The sequence below is a fragment of the Canis lupus genome, chromosome 27, assembly GCF_011100685.1.
Source record: "Canis lupus familiaris isolate Mischka breed German Shepherd chromosome 27, alternate assembly UU_Cfam_GSD_1.0, whole genome shotgun sequence".
Classification (NCBI taxonomy): domain Eukaryota; kingdom Metazoa; phylum Chordata; class Mammalia; order Carnivora; family Canidae; genus Canis; species Canis lupus.
Genome location: NC_049248.1, coordinates 9,005,723 through 9,018,497, shown reverse-complemented (window position 1 = coordinate 9,018,497; position 12,775 = coordinate 9,005,723). Strand labels below are relative to the sequence as shown.

At 41.5% G+C, this 12,775-nt stretch overlaps 1 protein-coding gene across 2 annotated transcripts in view; it reads right to left on the bottom strand.

Moving 5' to 3' along the window:
* The window catches only part of RIMKLB (ribosomal modification protein rimK like family member B), a 171,083-nt gene extending 161,034 nt beyond the window's left edge, over positions 1–10,049 (bottom strand). Inside the window, exons 1-2 of one of the 2 annotated variants that reach the window (XM_038576723.1) lie at positions 9,594–10,049; positions 8,173–8,262 (exon numbers count right to left, since the gene is read on the bottom strand). The gene's annotated coding sequence lies outside the window, so the exon portion shown is untranslated. Of the gene's footprint in view, positions 1–7,880; positions 8,027–8,172; positions 8,263–9,593 lie in introns of those variants that run through there. The other variant, XM_038576722.1, reaches the window with a different exon arrangement.
* Positions 10,050–12,775: the final 2,726 nt, after the last annotated feature.

Here is a 12,775-nt window from a genome sequence, read left to right as displayed (position 1 = left end):
AGAAGGAGAAGCAAGCTTCCCGCTGAGCAGGGAGCAAGTGCAAGGCTTGATCCAAGGACCCTGGGATCATGACCTGAGCCAAAGGCAGATGCTTAACTGACTGAATCACCCAGGCACTCCAGGCTCGTGCCTTCTTAAATGAATTAATGCATGTATAGGAGGTCCCCAAGAAGAAAAGATATTAAATGCAAAGAAATGAGAGGGATAACTGGGGATCACAGACAGGTAAGGTGTAGAAAGGGAAAGAAGAATCTAAGAATGGGTCTCAAAAGAGACATCCAGGGGAAAAAAGGGGGGAAACCAAGGGAGCAGCATCCATGGAGGCAAAGGAGTAGGGAATTTTCACAAAGGAGTGGTTAGAAGCAGATAAGATAATAAGTACTGGGTCACCTGGGTGGCTCAGCGGTTGAGCAACTACCTTCAGCTCAGGGCGTAATCCCAGGGTGGGGATTGAGTCTGGCATCCGGCTCCTTGTGGGGAGCCTGCTTCTCCCTCTGCCTATGTCTCTGCCTCTCTGTGTGTCTCTCATGATTAGGTAGATAAAATCTTAAAAAAAAAAAAATAAGCACTGATTGGATTTAATGATGTAAAGGTGAACAACAGGGCTTCAGTGAAAAGGTGGATACATCAGGGTGAAGAAACAATAAGCAGGGAAGAATTGGGGATTGGGAGCAATAGTAGGAAATTGTTCTTTCATAAAGTTTGACAGTATGAGAGGGAATTATAGGATTTGTATTCTTTTGTCCATTATTGTTTTTAGAAAATAACCTGAAACATGGTACACCCTGATTCGTGGTGTTCTGACTGATTTTTTTATGAGAGAGTGTGCACTTGTGTGCACATTGTAGGGGGAGGGGGACAGGGGCAGAGACAGAGAGAGAATCCCAAGCAAGCTCCACACTTAGCACAGAGCCTGACATGGGGCTCAATCTCATGACCCTAAGATCACGACCTGAGCTGAAATCACGAGTTGGACACTCAACCGAGCCACCCAGGGGCCCAATTGATTGCATCTTAAGCAGAGCTACAGGTCAAACTAATCAGCAGATTCTTAATTCTTCTGAGATTGCCTGCAATCAGGCTACTTCTCTTGCCTGGGAGGCACAAATAATATCTTCTGTTTTGATGGGGGGCAGGATGGCTTTATCTTTTCTGTAGTGTTTCAGATCAGTTGATGCTTGGTATTATAGCAGGCCAAGGTTTGCACAGTACATTAGTCAAGGGTGAATTTGCCTGGTCTTACTGAGTGGAGGGCTGATATGATACCCATCAAAACTTGAGATCACCACCACAAGCCATCACTCCTGAAAAATGTGAAGGTAGATTAAAAGACATCAGGTAGGGCAACCCCGAGTGGCTCAGCAGTTTAGTGCTGCCTTCGGCCCAGGGCATGATCTTGGAGACCCGGGATCGAGTCCCACGTCCAGCTTCCAGCATGGAGCCTGCTTCTCCCTCTGCCTGTGTCTCTGCCTCTCTGTTTCTTGAATAAATAAATAAAATCTTAAAAAAAAAAAAAAAAAAAGACATCAGGTGATTTGGTAAACTAGGTTATGACCTGGAGTCTGAGCTACCCTAGGCCTTATAAACTTTTCAAAGGTCTAAAAACCATTTAAGATCTAAAAGCAAACACCTCTAAAATACTCAGCTACCCACTGCCAAACTGCTGAAAAGCAACATAAACAAATGTTTAAGTAAATACCAACAAAATATAATGTGCCAATTGGCCAAAGTTACTTATGTATAAATTTAATGTTACATATATGCAACTGATACATAGTAGAATCCCCTGTGCTGTACATATTTTAAAGCTTTTTCTGTATATTATGATATTTTGACACCTTAGAAACGGTCATCTGGCTGGCTCAGTTGATAGAGTCTGAGTCACATGTTGGGCATAGAGATTACTTAAAAAAATTAAAATTAGGGAAGCCCAGGTGGCTCAGCCGTTTAGCGCTGCCTTTGGCCCAGGGTGTGGTCCTGGAAACCGGGGATCGAGTCCGGCATCGGGCTCCCTGCATGGAGCCTGCTTCTCCCTCTGCCTGTGTCTCTGCCTCTCTCTCTCTCTGTCTCTCTGTGTCTCTCATGAATGAATAAATAAAATCTTTAAAAAATATATAAAATTTAAAAAATTTTTTAAAAATTAAATTAAATTAAAAAAACAACACAACCACCTTCAGTCGTAGAGATAGCAAGGACTCAGCATGTCCTTGATGTGCAAACTAACAAATCCATAGCCATACCTCCTTATTTGGCCGATATCCCCAGGAAGCAAAATTCTTCTCCCTTTTTCTTTTTTTTTTTTTTTATGATAGTCTCACACACACACACACACACACACACACAGAGAGAGAGAGAGAGAGAGAGAGAGAGAGAGAGAGAGAGAGAGGCAGAGGGAGAAGCAGGCTCCATGCACCGGGAGCCCGACGTGGGATTCGATCCCGGGTCTCCAGGATCGCGCCCCGGGGCCAAAGGCAGGCGCCAAACCGCTGCGCCACCCAGGGATCCCCTTCTCCCTTTTTCATCCCAGGACCAGGCACCAGGCAAGTAGAGACCACCACTATAGGTTAGAGCCCAACAAAATTAATCAAGCTAGATAGTCCTATTTACCCTACTCTGCCTTGCCTTTCCCCCTGAAAACTCCAATGCTCTCCCCTAAACGTTCTGCTCCCTCCAGGCTTCTGCTCACTGACCACTCTGATGTTCTTTCATGTGGCCCTGTATGGCATGCTGTGCCTCCTGTCTCTAGAACCTGTGAATATAATAAATTTTTCCTGAGTATCTCAGTCTCCTCTTATGGCTGCACTTGACTGATCACCTCATAAAAGAATGTAAAGCACGCCACAACATAGCAGGTCTTAAGATAGTTCCTAGTGATCTCCTTGATCCATCACTCATGATCGTACCTTATACATGCCTCTTTCCCAAGTCCATGAGTGAATCTAGTTGGTGAACCTGAGGATGCTCTCACCCCCCACCCCAGTCATATACTGCCCTGGGTATTTCCTTTAATCCCTGACAGAGTCTCTTGTTTTATCAAACATAGGTGGTAGACGCTTGTCATTCTCAAGTTTAACGTTTTCGGGTTGAAGGAGAACAGAATATACCACCTCCAAGTATGCCTCATACTGATTATTGTGAATCAAAGGTACTTGAGAAAAAGCTGATGCAAGGAGGACGCTCTGACCCTCCTTTGTCCTCCTGGAAGCAGTACATAAATCTCCCATGTGAAAGTTACCTCCCTTGTACTGGGAGAGTAGAAGGCATCCTGCTCACCAGAGAGAGGGAATACAGGGCCAAGAAGGCTATATAAATAAAACTTTTACTTATGCAACAATTTACTACTCCAAACCCAAACCCCTTTGTCTTGCCAATTTTTTATAAATTTGTGTTTCTTTCTAAAAGCTTCCTTCTTTGGTCACTTCTTTGAGTCTTATATTTTTACAGGGCTCCTATACATATAAAATTAAATTTGTTTTCTTCCTGTTAAAAAACAAAAAACAGAGAAGAATGGAATATCTTTCCATTCTTACATGGTTTTATTATTTCCTTAGAAGACTCGGTTTCTATGATTTGCAATACCTTTTTAATTTTGTGCATGAAAAAAAAATTTTTGTGCATGAACTCTAAGGCTGGTGCAAAGGAAGTTGACCTATATTTCAGCATGGTCTTATTATTCTTTATTTATCATATAGGGGATAACTTGTTTCCCTGCGGGAAAAAAATGCCTTGAAGTGATATATAACTCTTTACTGAAGGCTGAGAAGTTTATTACCTTGTGGTATAAGGATGTTCGTAGGAAGCATGTGACTCTCCATGGAAATGTAATTTGGGATACAGCTGGGAAAACTGTACGAACAGGCACCTGGGTGGCACAGTGATTGAGCATCTGCCTTCGGTTCAGGTCATGATCCTGGGGTTCTGGGATCGGGTCCTGTATCGGGCTCCCAGCAGGGAGCCTGCTTCTCCCTCTGCCTATGTCTCTGCCTCTCTCTGCCTCTCTCATGAATAAATAAAATCTTAAAAAAAAAAAAAAAAAAGAAAACTGTACAAACATGTCCCTCATTAGGGGTTTGAATTTTGAAGAAGATATAAGGAGGCAGTTTTCCTTATTATTTTAAGACTAGATTATTCTACCTCTGTTGCTTACTTGGCAATATAATCTCCCATATGGCTCTCCTTTTAGATCATTATTCTAAAAAATACTGTGCAAGTCTTCTTCTTAATGACTAGTCAGACCCTGGGAGAGTGTCTCTGCCATTTATCTCTCAAAGAATATGATTGGCTCACCAACCTTACCTTCACAGAAATCCCATAGAATAATTTACTCCTCTAAGACTATACCATTTTTCAGCAGCTATCCTTTGGCTCTGGCTTTACCCTAGGAACTATCCAATGGCTTTATCCTATGAACTTGGTCAAACCTCTGTGCATTTGTCAAAAGCCCAGGAAGATCTACACACCATCCACCAGCTTGTCTAAGATATGTTTGGTTTTTTTAAAGAATTTATTTATTTATTCATGAGAGACACTGAGAGAGAGGCAGAGACACAGGCAGAGGGAGAAGCAGGCTCCTCGCAGGGAGCCCAATGTGGGACTAGATCCCCAGACCCAGGATCATGCCCTGAATCGAAGGCAGATGCTCAACCGCTGAGCCACCCAGGTGCCCCTAGTGTAAGATACTTGACAAGTTGTAGCATAAAGTAAAAGCATCAAGTACTAATAGAAAATCCAAGCTAGAGAAGTTGACTGGTTTGCTTCTTGGTATGTCTCCCCTACCTCCAATCCAAGCTTTGAAGACTGCCCCCTCCTCTTAAAGCTACTATAGTGACAGTTAATAATTCCTTTAGATTCTCTCTCCAACAACCTCCCTCTATTCAGATATACCCTCACTGAAATTTCTAGCTCACAAACCAGCATCCAACTCCAATAAAAATGAAAAAAAGTAGATGCTTGAGGAATTGCCCACCTTTTTCCGAGTCTAGCATGTGACCCAAAGACAGGATCTGGTTGCTAGCACTGCACAGTTGGGTATACAAGAGGCATACTTAGGTCCCATTCCATACAGGTGTCCAAGTTGAGGGCTGGTGTCTCCTTTATTCCTGATTTTCTAAGCCAAAACAACAAACTAATACATGCATCCATGTGGTGGTTCACAAAAAACAATTACCGAATATTGCCAATGCCCACAAACCTGGGAAAATCAAGAATATATTTCCCATTGATTTCATAAAAATGGTCAGAATCCTGGAAGCAACAGATGCCATACTTTCACTATTTACAAGGTGAGAATAGGGCTTAAGGGAGCCAAAAAGAGACAGTAACGTGTCCTGGGGATGCTAACAGCTCAGGAGCTATCCCACATGTGGCTGAGAGGAAAGGGGAAGGTGTGATTATCAGGATCTGGACAGGTTAGCTGTAGAAAGGCCAGCTCAGGACAGAACTTGTCTGAAGTCACACACCATTGGAGAGATAGGTACAAAGCCTGGCTAGGTTGATGCATAGCAAGCTGTTCTAATCTTTGGACCATGAAATCTGCACAGCACAAATAACCACCTTTGAGTGTTAATCAAATAAAAATCTTCCCCTAGGGTTTTAAAGCTGTCATGGTCCGTGAAATTTGGTTTCTTTTTCCTTCTGATTTAAATCCCATGAGGCCTTCATGTACCCTTTATCGGAGATGAGATCCAAACCCAAAATTAAGCCAAGAGGGATAAAGAATGTTGAAACCAGTGAGCTACAGAAATTTGCAAGGGCCTTCATAAAGATTGGTAAAGTTGAACCAGAGTCTTAAAAACACAAAATCCGTCAAGAATAGAATGACAAAATTAGAGGAACCTGTGGTGATCATCTACTTAGAGTACAAGCTCTCACACTTGTTTTTTTTCCTAAGAAAGTTACAGGGGCACATGGGTGGCTCAGTTAGTTGAGCATCTGCCTTCAGCTCCGGTCATGATCTCGGGGTCCTGGGACCGAGCCCCACATCTGGCTCCCTGCTTCGCTCCCTCTCCCCCTCCCTGCCACTGTTGCTCTCTTTCTCTCTCTCTCTCTCTCAAATAAATAAATAAAATCTTTTTTTAAAAAAAGTTATAATATTATTCTTAATGAAATATTTTCACCTTGGCTCACTCAAAGATGAGATTTTGTAAATATATACTTTAAATACAGCAATGACTTATATGGCAATAACAGCTTAAGCTCAGAATTGTATCCTGTCCTAGGATGGCTCATCTGTCCCATAATCTTACTTCGAGTTACTGTTAATCTTTCTTTGGTACCCAGTGGGAAATAGATCTGATATGTAGAGAAAGTTATAAGAAATGCTCTTTTTGTCACAAATAACTGCTTCCTCTTTGGTGAGGCAGTATAGTGGCATGACAAGGAACTTAAACTCTGGAAGCAGAGACGTTTAAAACTTAATAGGTATGTGACCTTGGTCAAATCATGTGAACTTTCTGTGCTCGCTTTCTTATTTACAAAGTGGGAATAGTAATAGGACTTATTTGATGGGACAGCTGCTAACATTAAATCGGTCCATATACATGACCAACTTTTAACAGTACCCAGTATATGAAAAGTACCTTATTATATTTACTGTTTGTATTATTTTTCCCCATTCAACCTAGTACCTATAATCAAGGGCATATAAAATTCATTTCCCCGATTTGTTTACAAAGCTGCCTCTACTAATTATACTGAGACTTGTAGGTTTCCCAAGCATCCATGGTATAGTTGGGAGCAGAAGAAAGCCACTTCATCTATAACTTTGAAGCTGGGGTGGGAGCAGGGAGTCAGGATTAGAGACATAGTTGTAAAATACCAAATAATAATAGCTTTCATTTTTTGAGTGCTTATTATATCCCAGGCTGTTCTAAATGCTTTCCATGTATATCTCATTTGATTCTCCTAGCAACCCCATGATAGTGATTCCACTATCCCCATTTAGAGGAAGAAAGTGGAACAGGTAAAGTAACTTGCCCTTGGTCACACAGCAGGAACTAAGAGCTAGAACTTGAGCAGTCTGGACGTTCCAGTTGTTCTCTTAACTATCAGACATCATAATATCATATAGTATTTAATATTGTAGGTTGGGCTGATATTCAGCCAACATAACAGTGCAACCAGGCTAGCTGTCTGATTGGCTGGTGCCCTGTTCCGATTTAGTTGGCGCTTGGGTGATATCCATTGTTAGTATCTTATGACCATCACCTCTGATTATAGTTGAAGCCATGGACATGGATGAGATCTTATGAGAAGTGTGTTTTTTATCAAAGGAGTAAACTAGTATTTGAGCACATGAAAGCCAAGGTGAGTTCTGTTTTAGTCACTGCTATCTCCCAAATTGGTTTTACTAAATCTCTGCAAATACGTGAAGATAAAAATTGAAGAGAGTTTACCTGTCCTTAGCATAGGTTTTCTGAAGGAGTTGAGGAGCAAAAGATAGGTAAATAAAATAATTTTAAGAAACTTGGCTGGGAAGAAATGGACACAGGACCACATTTTTGGAGAATAGAGGAAAAGTTGCCTTTTTTCATCTGCCATTTACAGCCTCAACGGTGACATTTCGAAAAAAAATTTTTTAAGATTTTATTAAGAGACACAGATAGGCACAGACACAGGCAGAGGGAGAAGCAGGCTCCCTGAGACAAGCCTGATGTGGGACTCGATCCCAGGACCTGGGAATCGCCCTGAGCCAAAGGCAGATGCCCAACCACTGAGCCACCCAGGCGCCCCAGACATTTTGAAAATCCTAACAGACCTTTCAGAATCCCATAAAATTATTCCAAAGTTCATCTATGAAAAGAAACATGTGAGAACACCAAGGAAAATTCTGAAACTTATTAAGAACACCAAGAAAACAGCAAGACAGTCATGGGGCTTACCTCTTAGTTACTTGACCTCCTCCTCCTTTCTATGTTTTACTGGAACTCACCACAGACTTCCTGGGTCACACCCTCAGCTATGTTATCAATTGTAGGTACTTTGCTTTCAAAATAGTTAATCCATCCTGTTTCTGATTATAGCATACCATTCTTCAAGCTTGATTGTTTAAATACACCCACGAGACCTATTTAATGATCTTATCAAGATTTCTAGCTGGTTGACCTTTCTGACTTTTCCCAACCCACCAGCCCTCTCTATTTTCTTTCTTATCCAGCTAGAACTCCGACTCACCTGAAACTATTTTGCTCCTCACTTTATTGCTGTCATCTGCTAAAACCCCATCTGCACTCTCCGTGCCTACACCTTAGCAGCTCAGTGTAACTGGAGAAGGCCACACAAAAGGTAGATTAAAGACTATGAATTTAAGATCACAATCCCAAGTGGGCCCCTATAGCTATAGAGCATGGTGAGACTACTTGGTTTTTCTTGTCAACTCTCTCCCCCCATCTTGGGTGGGAGGAGGTGGAGATGAGTGAATATATATCTATAGATATATATTTTAAGATTTTATTTATTTATGAGACACACAGACATAGGGAGAGGGAGAAGCAGGCTCCCCGCTGAGCAGAGGCTTATGTGGGACTTGATCCCAGGACCCTGGGATCACTACCTGAGCCAAAGGAAGATGCTCAACCACTGAGACATCCAGGGGCCCTGAGTGAATATATTTATACTCTTGAAGAGGTAAGAGTCTTAATATACATTGTTTTGTTTTTGTTTTTAAGATTTTATTTATTCATGAGAAACACACAGAGAGGCAGAGACACAGACAAAGGGAAAAGCAGGCTCCCTGTAGGGAGCCTGATGTGGGACTTGAGCTAAAGGCAGACACTCAGCCACTGAGCCACCCAGGTGTCCCTTAATAAGCATCGTTAAAGATGAAAGTAAAACAAACAAGTTTGATGTCCTTCACTCAAGGGAAAATCATCCAGTACTAGGGGAGTATGGTCCCTCATAAGCAATGAAGCACTCTTCTCAGGGATGTTTGGCCAAGAGTGAGTTTTATAAGTCATTTAGAAGCCACAACTTGAAAACGTGGCATGATTAACTAGGATGTCAGGGATTTCCTTATAAAGCTATTTTCTAGGGCAAGGTGAGCTAAAGCTGAGCGGGGAGGAGAGTGATTAGTCTCTTATGTTTCTTTAACAATGGAGCATGTCGGGTGGCTCAGAGGTTTAGCACTCCCTTCGGCCCAGGGTGTGATCCTGGGGACCTGGGATCGAGTCCCACGTCAGGCTCCCTGCATGGAGCCTGCTTCTCCCTCTCCCTGTGCCTCTGTCTGTGCCTCTTTCTCTCTGTGTGTTTCTCATGAATAAATAAATAAAAATCTTAAAAAAAAAAAAACCCACAACGGAGCATGTCTTTCTTATAAGTAGGAGCTGACTTAGGTTTCAGCTAGTTTTGTGACGTGGACTGGCCACCATTTTGTGGGTACCTAAATGAGGTTCTGGGCCCAATTCCAATAGGAAAGGAAGGTGACACCCACATACACCACAAAGCAATGCTTAGGACACCAGCTGGTGTCATTTCTGACACTATTTACTGGGAGATAGCATCAGATTCCACATAATAAGGTCTCAGTCTCACGAAGATTGTCACACACCTCCCATACCCCAATCCCTGCCTTCAGACACCAATGGCAGGTTCATTACCGGTGTCTTGACTGACCAGCTACAAACTGAAGTTTCCAGCAACTCCCTGCAATAGGATGGCAATCACAAGTTCAGGCTATCACCTATGTTTTTGACCAACTGGTTATAAATCAGAGGCTCCTACAACACTCCCAGGTTTTAATTTGCTAGAGGGCCTCATAGAACTCAGTGAAACATTTTACTTCCTAGAGTGCCAGCTTCTTATAAAAGGATATAACTCAGGAACAATCAGAATAGATACATTAAGCAAGGTGTGGGGAAATGATGGGAGCTTCCACACCCTCCCCAAGCACAAAGCTCTCCTGAAATCTCCAGCTGTTCACCATCCCTGAAGTTGTTCAAACCCTGTCCCTTTAGTTTTTAAGAATGATGGCTCCGGTGCTTCAGCAATGATGGATTAAGTTATTGGCCACTGGTGATCCATTTAACCTCCAGTTCCTCTCCCCTCCTGGAACTTGGAACTGGAAGTTCCAACCCTCTAACCACGTGGTCAGTTCCCCTGGCAACCACCCCTCTTTCTTAAGTGACTTGGGGCATTCCAAAAATTACCTCATTAACATAACAAAGAGGCTTTAATCCTTCATCCCTCCAGCCACTTAGGAAATTCCAAGGGTTTTAGAAGCTCTGTGCTAGAAATATGGATGAAGACCAAATATATATTGATGACAATTCAAATTATAATTCACAATAGCATAGTTCCGATACACAAATTACCTTTCGCAGCATGATATAGAACTAGAAATTTATATATGTGACTACATAAAATTAACATTTCTCCTAAGGGGAAGAAAAAACAAAATCAATTTTAGTATATGTGCTGCTGAAACGAGCACAGAAAAAACAAAATCAAAAGGGAAAAATACATATCACAGAAATGGATGTTTTCTCTAATGTACAAAGCTCTCTTACAAATTAATAGAGGAGAGATGACAAAAACCAAAAGAGAAATAGGCAAAGGATAATAACAGACAATTCCTAGAGGGACTGTTTTTCCATTACCCAGTGTTGGCAAGAATGTGGGAAAACTGGAAGTTCACGCTTTTTCTTAGATACATTCTTTCTGGACCACTGACTTCATGCCCAAAACTATGTAATTGCTTACTGAATCTACTATTACCCTGGGAGCCCTGGGAATTTTTTTCTTCTCTCTTCTGTGCTTGAAATTTTCCTGAGCAGACAATATTATTCCTGTCTCACAAACAAAATTCAAGTCAGCCCATTCTGTAGGAAAAAACCAACTTGGGTATTTCCTATTAATACATCTGGCAAGAGTTCCCAAGGTTGATATGACAGTCTCGGATCAACAGCCCCCCCCCCCCCCCATGACATATAAGAAAATTCCGATACTATCAGTTTTCTATAAATCAGGCAAGGAAATTTTAAAAACTGGAAAGAAGGGATCCCTGGGTGGCGCAGTGGTTTGGTGCCTGCCTTTGGCCCAGGGCGCAATCCTGGAGACCCGGGATCGAATCCCACATCGGGCTCCCGGTGCATGGAGCCTGCTTCTCCCACTGCCTGTCTCTCTGCCTCTCTCTCTCTCTGTATGACTATCATAAATAAATAAAAATTTAAAAAAAAAAAAAAAAAAAAACTGGAAAGAAAACCAACTTCCTGCAGAAATGATGTAGATTTTATTTTTTGGAAGAGAAAGGAAGAGAAGGGAGGGGCAGAGGGTGAGGGAGAGAGAGAATCTTTTTTTTTTTTTAAGATTTTATTTATTTATTCATGAGAGACACAGATTGAAAGGCAGAGACATAGGCAGAGGGAGAAGCAGGCTCCCTGTGGGGAGCCTGATGCGGGACTCAATCCCAGGACCCACAGATCACAACCTGAGCCAAAGGGAGATGTTCAACCACTGAGACATCCAAGTGCCCTGAGAGAGAGAGAAAGAATCTTAAAAGAGGCTGTATGCCCAGTGAGAAGCCTGAGGCAGGCAGGGCTCAATCTCCCAACCCTCACTGAGATCATGACCTGAGCTGAAATCAAGAGTCTGATGCTTAACCAACTGAGTCACCCAGGAGCCCTGTGGATTTGAAATATTAACAAAATTTGCAAATGTTTGACAAATGGCAGATCTATTACAAGTGCTGAAGTACTAGAGTCAAATTCTAAACCCACACCAAGAACCACCCACCTAGCCACCCCCAAGTTCTTGCCACAGAAACTGAAAGTGTGTCTTGACTCAGCCACAAGGTTTTGGGGGTAATTTATTATATAGCAATAGATGACTAATGGAGTAGAGAAATAGAAGTTTCTGACTTCAATCTTCCCTTTCCTTAAACCATATATCATCTTAATCTTTTCCTTAAGCCATGATCACTAAAATTTATAGATGATTAAATTAAGGCCCAGATGAGTTAATATACTTATTCAAGGTTACAGTGTTTAAATGACAGAGCTATGAACATTTTTAGGTTTTCTGACATACAGTGTTCCTTGTACCCTCTCATGTCGCCTTTAGTAGTTTTAAATTATTGGGGGTTTTTTTCCTAATGAAATGATTGTATAGACAGGGAGGTCCTATATTTGCCACTGACCTAGTCACTGTGGAAATAAAGATGAGTGAGGCAAGTCAAGTGGATTTTGCATAAGGTAGAATGGTGAGATGAAGGAACAGTACAGGGAAAATTTTGATGAGAGTAGTGGATGTGAAAAGGTTCAGACACACAACAGAAATTAAACGACCAGATTGAGTATATTTGAGCAAGATGGAGATTTCAAAATTGAAAAAATTTATATTGACCTCAGAGATTCACTAAGGGTCAATCTAAACTTATTTTTCTTCAAGAAATGTGATGATCATAGGTATATCCTTACTTAATATGTTATGTGTTTATTTAGAGTTTTAAGTCTTTCCCATATTGTTCTATAACTTTGTCATGTAATTCTTGTGTTACTTATGATTCACACTTTAATGACTTATCCATTACCAACTTCCCAAATCAAATTAACAAAATGTTTTTTTTTTTAAGATTTTATTTTTAAGTAATGTCTACAAGTGACATGAGGCTTGAAATCATCACCCCCCCCCCAAAAAAAAAGAAATCATCACCCCAAGATCAAGATTCACATTCTCTATGGACTGAACCAGCCAGGTGTCCCATCAAGTTAGCAGGAAATTTTGTTTTTTTTTTTTTTTGAGGGAGAGAGAGAGAGAGAGAGAGAGAGAGAGACACGGGGTT